Raw genomic sequence first — 13,617 nt, 5'->3', positions numbered from 1 at the left:
TTATATTGAATAAGAATGGTGATAGTGGACAGCCTTGCCTTGTTCCTGATCTTAGAGGGAAGGTTTTTAGTTTTCCACCATTAAGTATAATGTTGGCTGAGGGTTTGTCATACATGGCCTTTATTATGTTAAGGTGCTTTCCTTCTATACCGATTTTGTTAAGTGTTTTGATCATAAATGTATGCTGTATCTTGTTGAAGGCTTTTTCTGCATCTATTGATATGATCATATGATTCTTATTTTTTAATTTGTTTATGTGGTGTAACATATAAATCTATTCACATATGTCGAACTATCCCTGTGCCTCTGGGATGAAGCCCTCTTGATCGTGGTATATAATCTTTTTAATATGTTGCTGTATTCAGTTCGCTAGTATCTTATTTAGGATTTTTGCATCTGTGTTCATCAGAGATATTGGTCTGTAGTTTTTTTGTGTGTGTGTTATCTTTACCAGGTTTTGGTATTAAGGTAATATTGGCCTCATAAAATGAGTTGGGAAGTATTGCCTCTTCCTCAATTTTTTGGAAGAGTTTGAGGAGACTAGGTAATAAATCTTCTTTGAATGTTTGGTAGAATTCACTAGTGAAGGCATTTGGTCCTGGACTTTTACTTTTTGGTAAGTTTTTGATAATTGTTTCAATTTCCATACTGCCGATCGGTCTATTTACATTTTCCAGTTCTTCTTGATTCAGTCTAGGAAGGTTGTGTTTTTCTAAGTACTGGTCCATTTCTTCTAGGTTATTAAATTTGGTGTTATATAGTTTTTCATAATATTCTTGCATGATTCTTTGTATTTCTGCGATGTCAGTCATAATTTCCCCCTCTTTGATCCCTGATTTTGTTTATTTGTGTCATTTCTCTTTTTACTTTAGTAAGTCTAGCCAGGGGTTTGTCAATTATTAACCTTCTCAAAGAACCAGCTCTTTGTTGCTTTTATTTTTTTCTATTTTTTTTTGTTTATTTTCAATTTCACTTATTTCTGCTCTAATTTTGATTATTTATTTCCTTCTGCTGATTTTAGGCCTCATTTGTTCTTCCTTTTCTAGTTTTTTAACATGAAGCGTTAGGTTGTTTATTTGAGTTTGTTCTTGTTTTTGGAGGTAGGCCTATCATGATATGAACTTTCCTCTTATGTCCTTTAAAGAGTTCATAGGCTAAAGAGTGGAAGAGAAAAAAATAAATATAACGAAGTGCTGGATTTTCGGCCTCTAACTCACTAGATAAAGAGTAGGAGAGGGTAGGGTGGGAGGACTCTCCAGATTTGCCAATAATGATATCTCTATCTCTTCAGGTTTACACAGCTTTATTTTGCCTAAATATTCTGTCAATTCAAATTTTAACTCCTCCAGGGCTATTTCTCCTCAAACCCTTCTACTTGATAAGATGGCTTCCAGGTTTTATGGAGCTTTCTAGGTCGTTGCTATATCAGAGGAGGGGGCTCAGCCCTACTTCTGGTACTGGCCTCCCTTTGCTGACCAGGACCTGGCCTTGGCTCTCTCTGGTGCAGCTGAATTCTAAGCCTCACCGTAGCTTTCATTTGATGCCCTTCCTGGGAGTCTGCCCTCAGCTATAGAACCAGAAAAAAGAGCTGGTTCTTTCAACCCTGTTTGCAATGAAACCCCTCAGCGCTGTCAATCAGCGTTTCAGCTACCTTCTTCCCTCTGCATGACATGAGGAGCTTCTGTAATCCTTCCACACAGCTTGGGGGCCGAGGGAGGCTCAGGGACCTGTCCCTACCTGACTGCACAATGACATTAGATGTACTCTACTTCCACTCTAAAATAGGCTCATGGTTCCCAGGGAGATATTCTCCTTTCTCCAGAGTGTGCTCTAACATTCTTAATGGGATTTTGATTGAAAACCCTACTGATTTAGCACTTCCACCTCAACAATCCAGTATTGTTTCCACCTCTAGGGTTCTACCTCTTGCCCTTCCTCTTTCTAACCTCTCAACTCTGAAAGGGTTACTACTGTGGAAGGATGCATGAAATATGGTTTTTAACAGTTATAACATAGTTAAAGTGCTACACAAAGAAGCACGCCCAAAGGACAATGGAAGTTCAAAGGAGATCTAATCCACCCTGGTGGTTAAGGAAGGCTTTGCAGAGCAAGTGATACTCATTCATTTATCACATTCCGAAATCTTTATTGAGCACTACTGTGTGCCAGACACGGTTCTAGGCTCATGGGTTCTGCGTGGTGTTACACAAGACAGACACAATTTATGATGCAGTCAAAGTTAGTGGAAGAAAACTAAACACTATGTAAGAAAAATAGTACGTTGAGGTATCGTCGTCAAGCAGTGATAATATGATAAGAAACTAATGCAGAGTAATGAGGCAGAAAATGACTATGGAGTAGTTTAGTGTATGAGGTGATTAGGAAAGATCTCTGTGAAATAGTAACACTTGAGGGTGAGAGGGAGCCAGTCTATGAATTCTGGGGGCAGAGTGATGCAAGGGGAGGGTCCAGCAGGGGCAAACGCTTGCCTGTTTGAAGAACAGGAAGCAAAAGGCTCATATGTCTGAGCTGAGTTTTGAAGGACTACCAGGAGGTATGTAGGTTGTAGACCAGAGGGCAGGAGGAAGAGAAGGTGGGAGTGAAGAAGAGTCCTTCAGGGAGAGGGATTCATCAAGGGTGTAATGTGGGAACTGCAACTTTAATCAAGAGTAAAGTCAAAGTTGTGGTAACAGTGAAATCTCCCTGTGCTGTTTTTGTTGTTGTTGTTGTTGTTTTGGGTAAAAGGGGGTGTTAATGAAGCAGGGTGCACTGTTTTCTTTGTATCTTTGGGAGGGAACTGAGTGAGTTCAGTAAAATGTCCTTCCTACACTCTGATCCTGAAAGTAATGAACTACTCACTTGTCAACATTCGTATGAAAGTTAGCATTCTATCAATTTTTTTCCAGAGATTCTAAAAAGTGTCTTATTTACATTATCCCTTCAGTTAACCCCACCGGATAAACCCCAATTTACAAATGAGGACACCAAAGCACAGTTAGGTAACTTGTTCTAAGTTATTCAATTGCAAAGCGGGGATTCAAACCCAGGTGTTCTGATGTCAAAAGCCATGTTTCTTCTACTATTCTATATACCCAAAACACAGTTGTGCTCAAAGATAGGGTGGATTGGGATGGGGTGGTAGTTGTTGAATAAAGGAAGGTAGGTAACTTCTTCCAAGAGGCCTCAGACACAGCACTATTACCCTGGGTAATCTTACCATAGAACAGTTTTGGTGCTTGGCTCATGGGCTCAGCAGATTTCTTTCATCACCTTGCTAAGAACAAGTTCATTTCTGAGGGGTACTCTACATTAACCAAGTTTATGAAGCATAAAATCAGAATGCCAGTTTACTGTTTATAGTACAAAAGGAACCACAATTCTCAAAGTCTATATAACTCACCTGCTAGGTTAACCTACACAGGAGCCAAGTCATCTCAGAACATTGATTGGTCAACCTAGAAGTGGGGAAAAAAGTTAGAGACACCACTCTTTCAAGCTCTTGGGTTAAGATAACGTGATGTATCCATTTCTCAATAGAATGGTTTTCCTAACAGGGGTTCAGGTATACCAAGGCCATCAAGCTACTTCCACCCATGCCACTTTAACGATGGCTTTGTTAATGAGACTAGAATACTTGAGGTCTGCTCCTAAGCTCTCCTCTTCTGAGGACTTTCCTTAATTGGGCACAGTTTGCATTTGTATCTGTCTCCCCTTGTTTTATGAGCCCATGGTTGACCGTCTCCACTTCCAGGTATCGATTCTCTAAATAAGTCAATACAATCAATCATATTAAAGTCTAGTTTTAACTGGCCAAGTAAAATTTGATTTCTTTAAAGTGACTTTTTCTATTTCTGCTCCAGTATTTGTCAACTTTTTAAAGCTTATTCCTCAACAAATGATCTTATTTTGAGGTCCTAGAGGACACCTCGCAGTAGACTCTACCTTCTACATACTACTCTTCTTCTCCCTCTCCACAGTGTATAGAAGAAAAGTATTAGGAAAATTCTGGCCCACAGCCTGAATTATGCAATGTGGTTATAAGTGGGTCACCCCAGATTTGGGGCACACACACAAGGGTGAACGTTGAGGCACCAAGCTGAGAAATAAAGAGGCACTAAATAACTTACACACACAAAAAGCAATATTGGGGACAGATACATTTCTTTAAAGGGCTGTAAATTGGTGAAAGGAAAACCTTTCTACAGTTAATCACCACCTGCTCTACCTCCACAAACTAAAAGAAGCTAGGATGGTGAGGGTAAGAAGAGAGAGTCAAGGGTCATCAGCCCTGGGAGGAGTGCAGTATTCTAGGGAGAGGGCAATTTCTTCTGGTCCTGTGGAGAAGGGTGGTTCTTCTCTATTCCTCCCAGGTTTACCCAAGGTTTAGGGCTGTTGGTCAGAAGGGGAGACTGACTCTCCTCCACTACCTGATTGCTAAGCTGTGAGGCCTACAGGCCTGTCCCACTGCTGCCTTAGGAGCACTGTGGCGCATGAAGAGAACATTCTTGGAAGACCTGTATGTATATCTCTGGGAGAGGAGAGGAGGTGCCTGCTTTGTAGTCTGTAGATTTTTTAAAGAAAACTTGTCGGGATGGTCACATGAGGGGGTAAGGGTAGACTGTAGTTTATTCTTTCGGAAGAGGATGGAGGAATACCCCTATCTAAGGATATCACAACACTAAGAGAGTATGAATGAGAACTTCGGTGGGTCCCATGGCTCCATGTAAAGGCGCTCATAGTACAGGAGGAGCGAGTGCTGTATGGCTGCTATGTATAAACCTTGCTATGGTTTCGCTCTGTCATACCGATGGCTTTGTTTGGCTTTTGTCTGCAGGCTTATTTCCTCACAGAACAAGGTAGTTGAAACAGGTCTAAACATCATGTTTTCCCATAACAACATTCAAAGGCTAGAAGGGAAAGGGTGTTCTCTAAATCCTTTTGGAAAAGCAAAGACAGCTTTTCCAGAAGCCTCCCAACCCCCATGGGTTTCCTTTCATAGCTGCCTGGGCAGAATTGCACCACATGCCCATTCCTAAATCAATCATTATAGGGAAACATAATTATCATAATTAGCTTCAGCCTTTCCTAAAAAAAAAAGTCCTGGATTCTGTTCACAAGGAAGATGGAGCAAATGGCTGAAGGATATGTGAGAACTGTGTCCCATGTGGAGAAGTTCCCAGCCAGGAGCTGTTCCACTTGAGCAGCCTACTTCCCACGTGTGGTTGTGGTTGCCTGGGTTGCATGGAGGTTGAGCTAACACAGGGCTCCTTCTGCCAGGCTTGGGGATTTTGGGCAATATACTTCCTTTAGACCCTAATTATTTGCTGGTTGATTTAATCTGGAAATTCCATTTACTGGTGTACTAGCCAGTCCTCTTGGTTGTAAAGAACAGAAACCAACACAAAGTAGTTTAATCAGTTGGCTTACATAATGAAAACGCCGGCAGATGGTTTCATTTCAAAGATAATTAGATCCAAGAAGTCAGTTGATGTCTTTTACTATTATTGTGCCATCTTTCAAGAATGATTTTCTTAGTGTTGACATTTTTCTCAGAAAGACTCCTTCCTTGCTTAAGATTCCCATCCTACAAGGTTAGTAGTTGGAAACAAGATAGGCAAAGTCCTTGTTCCCATAGAGCTTACTTGCTCACGGAGTGGCCTAAGTTAAAAACAAACTCCTGTGTATCTCCTCTATTTTCAGGACTCTACTATACTACTTAACTGCTGACACCAGATGTGGCTTTTCCACACATTAAGCAATTCTTTGACATCAGCTGGGTGTCCTACAATTTGACTCAATTCTGGCACTATCTACCAGGAGATAGCATCAGATCCCACAAATTAAGGGCCCAACCCTACAAGACTGTCCCCACCCCCACCCAATCACAAATCTGGGTCGTTACTGTGCTTCTGGCCCACATGCATCAGCGATTCCCAAGATCCCTTCCTTGGGGCCAATTAATTTGCTAGAGCAGCTCATAGAACTTAGGAAAATGGTTTACTTACTAGATTACTGGCTTTTTACAAAGGGTAGTAAAAGATACAAGCCAACAGCCAGATGAAAAGATACAGTAAGGTCCAGAAGGGTTCCGAGTACAGGATCATTGTCTCCATGGAGTTTGGAGTGTGCCACATCCCAGCATGTGGGTGTGTTCTTGTTCACCCACCCAAATCTCTCCAAACCCTGTCCTTTTGGGTTTTTATGGGGGCGTCATTACTCAGGCATCGTTGATTGAATCTTTGGTCATCAGTGATTGAATGCAATTTCTAGGGCACCCTCCCTTTCTAGAGGTCAGGGGCTGGGGTTGGAGGTGGGGGTGGGACTGAAAGTTTCAACTCTCTAACTGCAGCGGTGGTTCCCCTGGCAACCAGCCCTTACTCCTTAGATGCTGTTGAAAGAGATTTGTATGAATAACAAAAGACACCTTTATGGCTCTTATCATTTAGGAAATTCCAAGGGTTTAGGAACTATGCCAGAAACAGGACAAAGTACAAAAATACTTAAAATATTTTTTTATTATAAGTCCCACTATTGAAGGTGGGGAGAAGCCAGAGAAATACATTAATAAATTTATAAATAAGTTAAAATGTTTCCAGATAGGATATTATCAAGAAAATAAAGCAGGATAACAGGATAGAATATGATTGGCTGGAAGAAGGATAGTGACACATGAAGTGATGATGAGGAAAACACTCATTTCTTGTAACAGTTGAGCTAAAAAATCAGGACAGAGCCAGCCATCTGGAGCTCTGGGTGTTGCAAATAAGGTCAGTAAGTACAAAGGTTCTGAGACAGGAATAAACTCTTTCTGTTTGAAGATGGGACAAAATGCAAGCATGACTTACCTGAGTTTTAAAGAATGAATAGAAGTTAGCTAGACTTGGAGATGGACGGGCGGAGATAATCCTTATTTATTTTAGGCAAAGAGAATAGTAGCAGTGTGGGAACCATAACTTTAACCTAAAGAGAGAAACTCACCTTAAAATTGACAGTACACCTTGAGAACAGAAAAATGTGGAAGTTTTGGTCAGTAGCAGACATCCTCCATCTAGTATGCTGGTTTCTTCTTCTGTTCCAGTCTGGGAAAAAGGAGTGAGTTCAGTGGAGGGGTCTTTCCTCACTGTGATTCTGGGAGTTACCTGCTAACCACATATGAAAATGTTTTAATATCAACTACCATTTATTGAACATCTAGGTATTGTAAGAGACATCTTAGATACATCATCCTATCCACTAATCTTCAAGTAAACATTATTCCCAATTTACAAGTGAAGAATTGATCAGCAGAGTTTAAATAATTTGTCCACAGTAAATGACAAAGTCGAGGTTCACACCCAGCTCCTCTTTGCCAAAACTCATGTTCTTTGCATTATTCCAGTTATTGTGAAAAAGCATAATTGTTTTTAGGGATGGAGAAGGGTAGTATATATTGCAAAGTGAAGGTGGGTACCTTCTCTAGAGAGACCACACTGCACGGTACTCATTTCTTTAAGGGGTGAACATGCACAAGTATTTGGCACTTGGCGTTGTGGACTCAGAAGCTAGCTTTTAGTAAAAGGCTCAGAAGTGAACTCACATCAACCAAGTTTATGATGTGTATTATAATATAATCATAATGCCAGTTTCAAATATGGTTGCCTGGAAAAGCACAGACAAATAAAATACATAATCAAGAATATAAAATGTCAATTTGCAAACATGTTTTAAAAAACGCTTTTTTGAAAATATCTTTGATGCATGCAGGTATGTCCTGTCCAGGACTGATATTTCTTTTACGTGGGAAAAGCACAGGGAGCTCTAACCCTCATGGCTTCTAACCCAGCAAATGAAATGTTACCGTGTAAAAGTTTGTTTTAAAATATTAGTTGTGTATTCCATTATAAACTTACTCTCAAAGTGAGAGCCCCAAATCATAGCAAATATTAAGATGAAGAATAATAAAGGGGCAAGATGCCCAGAACAGTTACCAACATTGTTATGGAGCTAAAAACTTAAGAAAAAGCCAGAAAGAAAATACATGAAAGTTTGGTTGCCGTTTTTGAATATTGGCTTGAGGTTCAGTCTCTGAACTGAGAAAAGGATGTTAAATCACTGTACCCACATACTGAATACTTTCAGTTTAAAAAGTAGTCAAAATGTGTGATATAATAAACATAGAAACTTTAATATTTCTTGGTTCAGGTATTTTCTTACTTGATTCTCCTGTTAGAAGTGAAGATAAACATTTATTGCTGTATTAATTTTTGTTTTACGGACTTTAATTCTTTAAAAGTCAAACTTTGTGTCTTATCTCTCTGGCAATAATAAAGGCATGACAGAATATGAAATTGTGGGTTTAGACATGATCTATTTTAACTCATGCATACATTTGGTCATTTGCACTAATGCCAAAAATAGCTGTCGTGCACGTTTGTCTTTTTTTTTTTCCTTTGACTTCTTAGCATTTGAACCTCTTTCCTACATTAAGAGAATTTTCTGTAAATGTTTTTTGACATCTTCCTCCCACAATCAGGAGATGAGAACAGAAGGTAATAACTTTCCCAGATGACCTAACCATTAGAGAGAGAGCACATGTCTGGACTCAGACTGTCAGGTGCATTCGACTGGGACTTTAAATCTGAAACTAATTTTGGAAAGAAGCGAAGCAAGTGGAGAATTCTTCCTGACAGTGGCTGCCATGGCTGCACTGTCCATTTTCCAGAGGCAAAGGCCAAAAGTGTGTTTGGGATCAGGGATGCAAGCAAGCCACAGCTCTTCCATGTGTTCAGCAGGAGTGGCAGGCCCTTCCTAACCAGCATGATTATGGCTGCTATGGGGACTGGCTAGCCTCCCTTCGTTTCCACCCATTTTCCTATCCTGGTTTTTCAGTCTTCCCTGAAATTCTCAAAGATGCCAAATATTGTTTCAATAAATCCCATTTCTGTTTAAACCCCAGAAATGGTGTCTAATACAATGACTAACTTGCTATGGTTGCATCTTGCTGAATTTATTGTACATAATTTTATGTTAAAAATAATCTCTGCAATTCTTTGACTCTCCCTGTTGAGATCTGGAGATTATGAACATGAGATTTTAATGAATATGAATTACAATTCGACTGTGCCTAATTTTTAAAATTAAATTTATTGGGGTACACTGGTTAATAACATTACATAAATTTGAGGTATACAACTTTATAATACAACATCTGTATATTTTATTGTATGCTCACCAGCCAAAGTCTAATTTCTTTTCATCACCTTATAATTTGATCCCCTTTACCTTCTTCAACTGTCTTTTTAAAATTCGTCCTTGTGAAACTAGGAAAATAACATAAATGACATACACCTTATTGAATTGGGAGGGAGGCATATTGAGGAGGGAATGACTGTTACTGGCCTCTCCATACTTACTTGCTTACTCACCCTCCCCTGGGAGAAAGGTGTGACTTACCTAAAGGAAGCTTTAGAAGAAGACACCAGTTGTGCGTTCTCCCTCCCTACTGGGAACAGTTGGCCTACAGAGGCGGGGTGGGGGGGGTGGGGGAGTAGGGGGGGGTGCTCTCAGTTGCTCTTTACCATGTAGTAAGTTGTAATAGCAGCCTGGCCCTTCTGAAAGAAGCCCGACCTGGTCCGCCATGACTTATGCCTAGAAGGACAAGTCTGTGATTTTGGGGTGCAGTGTTGGGAAGCCCACACCCAGACCATGTCCTTTAACACACACCCAGATAACACACACCCAGACCATGTCCTTTAACTTAGCTTTCATCAAAGGCAACACCTAAATCTCAACCCACAATTGTTTCAGAACTGGAAGGAGAAGAGGACTTTTTCACTTAAGCCCCTTCAGACTAACAGATTTATACAAATTGTTCCATGTGTACTCTCAGAGTAAAATTTTAAAAGTCCGTTGTCTATTTTGTTATTTTTTTTCTCCTATTAGTTTGGATCCAATCAGGAATGAGAAAATGCACTGTAATTTCAAGAGAAAAATTTTAATATAAAGAATTATTAACTAAATGACATGATTGACATCAGAGGGATTGGCCAGTCCAGAAGTCAAGAGAACCCTAAAGAATATAGGAATAGCAGATAGAAGGAGCAGCCACCATCCCTAGGGCTGAAAGACAGTATGAAAGCAATAGCCCTCACTCTACCAGTCTGAGAGCCAGACTTTGTGGGAGAGAGCTTGGCCATTGCTCATGGACTCATGGAGCAATTATTGCAGTGCCAAGTCTTTTATAAGTAGCTGCTAATTCACCCTCTAGGGTGTTGAGGTTTATCGGAGACACTGGTTACAAAACTGTTCAAGACCAGGGGCTCCAAACAACAAAAGCCTTCAGAAAAATAAAGAGACTTTTGACCAGTGCCCTAGCATTAGGACTACTGGACATGTCACAGGACTTTACCCTCTTTGTACATGAGAAGAATGCCTTACTGCATTAATGAATAATCAGGGACACAAGTGGCTGACCAACAACTCCAGGATAACTCATTATCAGGGACTGCTTTGTGAAAATCCACATGTCCATCTCAAGACTGTACGGACGTTGAACCCTGCTACTTTTCAGCCCACTGAGGAGGGTACTTCTGGCCATGATTGTGAAGAGGTCACGGATGAAGTCTACTCAAGCAGGCTGGACCTGACTGACTTTCCTCTTCAGAACCCAGAACTGGTATTGTTCACCAATGGGAGCAGCTTCATCCATGAAGGACAGTGCAAAGCCGGCTACAACCACCACAGGCGAGGTGATTAGAGCTGAGGTTCTGGCACAGGGTTGGTTGGCACAGTGAGCCGGGCTATGGGCACTCATCTAGGTGCTGTGGCAGGCTGAAGGGAAATAGGTCAATACCTATACTGACTCAAGGTACGCCTTCGTTACTTTGCATGTACCTGGAGCCATTTATAAAGAGAGGGGACTACCGATGGAGGGAGGAAAAGAAATCAAGAACAAAGAAGAAATCCTTTAACTGTTAGAGGCGGTCTGGAAGCCTCCTCAGGTGGCAGTCATTCACTGCAAGGGCCACCAGAGAGGGACCGACCCTGTCCGTAAGCGAAACTGACTGGCAGACCAAGCAGCTAAGGAGGCTGCCAACCAACCAAGTGCCTTGTTGAGGGAAATGGTTCCCAGTAACACAGACCGCTCCGTTTAAGAAACCTGTACGGTTCTCCTGACTCCCACATTGAACTGGCCATGCTTGTATTGTTCAACTTAAGCCCCACATCTCATAGAACACTCTGAATTCCCCATCTATTTCCACCTTATTCAAGGGTCATGCCTTCCTTCGGTCCCTCTTATGCTCTGTCTCTACACTGGAGGCGAAGTGTGGCTTTGACCTTTGTACCACTCTGCACAGAAAAACAAAAAGCCAGGTAAAGTCCTACATTTTTACTACCAATAGCACAAAATGAATGTCCCTCATTGCTTACAGAATGAAATACCAAAGCCACAGTAATTTAAAGCTCTCCATAATATTATTCTCATCTGTCGCAGAATTTTCTCACCAAACCAGGTGATTTGCTCTTCCTCTATATTTTCTATGGATGAAAAAGAGGTGCTATAATAAATTACAAATTCCTAATTGGGCAAATCCTGGTGTGTAGTCATGCCCCAGGCGTATCACTTGTTTACTGAAAGCTTTTAAGCCAGTCCTGAGGATTGTTCTTATGCATCAGGGTTAACAAACATGCCAGAATTGATACCACCTCAGAGGCATAACCACACTCAAGAGAGTACATAATCTTAACTAATCTGTAATCCAAACCCCACCTTACTTTCTTCTCCACCTTCGTGTAATCTTTCTTAATTCTGAATGCATAAAAAGAAGCTGCAAAACTGTTATTTTCCAGAGCGGAGCCTTTTAGTTTTTGGTCCCCGGCATACTTCATCAGTTTTGGCTCAAACTCACAAAAATTCTCTACAGCTCTGGGCATTTTTTACACCGGCATTTTCCACTTTTCTGACTCGCGCTCATCTAGAATATCTTGCCCTCTCCCTCTCCACCCACCAAAATCTCACCCATCCTTTAAAGTCCACAACAAATGACACTCCCTCCATGCATCCTTTCTTGGTATCCTTTGCTAGATGGCAGGACTCTTCTCACAACCTTATAACTCTTATGGAACATATGTTACTCTTGCTTACATTATATTATTCCGTATATTGGTGGTGTTATTTCCCACTTGTCCTCAGACTGTAGGCTTTTGGGAACAAATCTATTCTGGGTCATGTTTCTATTGCCTCTAGAATCTAGCACAATGCTTTCCCTAAAGTATATTCTTAATAACTATTTTCTGAAATTAATATATTTGATCTGGGTCATTATTTCCTGGACATTGTTGTATAATGAACTGCACATATGATCTCTGAGTCAGGAAACTTGGCTTTGAGCTTATCTTTGTTAACCTTATTTTTTCTGGCCCTCATTCTCTTCATCTTTAAAATGAGAAGTTTGTGTCAGATGATTTTCAGAGTTCTTACAATGTTCTTAAATTCTAAGATTTTTTTAATGCCTAAGATAAGAATGCTGACTTGTTCTCACAGTTCCTCAAAGAAATAATCTTCGCTTGAGGAGAAATATATGCTACCAGCAATCAGGGGAGTAGGAAGCCTGCTCACATGTACTAGGCTGACAGCAGGAACAAGATTGCAAATGAACAGGCAAGAAGAGAAAGTGAAGGGACTATCCCAAAGAGAGGTGGGTCAACCAGAATTTCTAGGCCTCAAGGAAAGAAAGAAAAGAGATATCAATGAGTGAAATCTAAGCAAAAAAGACACAGGCAAACAAACAAACAAACAAACCATAGTTGAGTCCAATTTCAGTGTAGGAAACTCCAGATATGGATGACGGGAAAGCCATTAAGAATTATTGTCATTGATCTTCAGCTATGGCATCGGGAAAGTAGACCTGGGGGCAAGTGGAAGCAGAGGGGAAAAAAAACAAAAGCAACAACACGAAGAAGCTCCTCAAATCATCTCCTCATTTCAAAAAGTTGTAGTATACTTTATCTTCTGCTTTTGTCTTCTAATACCCTCACACCTAGGTCTTGTGGTGGCTGAAAAATTGACTCTTACTGGAAATTACTGCTTGGCTATGCCCATGGGAACATAGGCTGTCACCCATAGGAACATAACATTCTAACAATAAGCTGTCTACTTCTGTAGCCCCACTTGCACACCTGACCTGTGGTTCAACAGGTAGTGAATAGAAGAAAAATAGACCTTTGTGTTTAGACAGAATGAAGAATGGGATTATGGGCTTAAAAACCCTGCACTTCTACATTTCGGGGCCGCTTAATTTGGGGTCTGAGTAACCCTGGCAAACCCAGCTGGCTGAATAAAGAGTGTATTTCCTATAACTCACTGAGTTCTGGTGGTCCGTGCATCTTTCAGGGGCTGGTGGCTACCATAGTCTCAGAGGTTCTTGATAGAGGAAGGGCAAGGGGAGGGGAGGCTGTGACTTTATCTAACTTCTCCCCTGTCCAATACAAATCGATGAAACAAGCTATTTCCATGCTGTGAAACAAATGACACATGTGACTAAAAGATAGGGACACATTATTTTGATGTTCAGTTAAGACATTTTGTAATCCCATCAACTGAATTGTCAGATTTTACCTTCCTTCAAGGTGATGACT

The sequence above is a fragment of the Rousettus aegyptiacus genome, unplaced genomic scaffold (genome assembly GCF_014176215.1).
Source record: "Rousettus aegyptiacus isolate mRouAeg1 unplaced genomic scaffold, mRouAeg1.p scaffold_m13_p_8, whole genome shotgun sequence".
Taxonomy (NCBI): domain Eukaryota; kingdom Metazoa; phylum Chordata; class Mammalia; order Chiroptera; family Pteropodidae; genus Rousettus; species Rousettus aegyptiacus.
The sequence above is the reverse complement of the archived record's forward strand: the minus strand, read 5'-3'. Positions refer to the sequence as shown.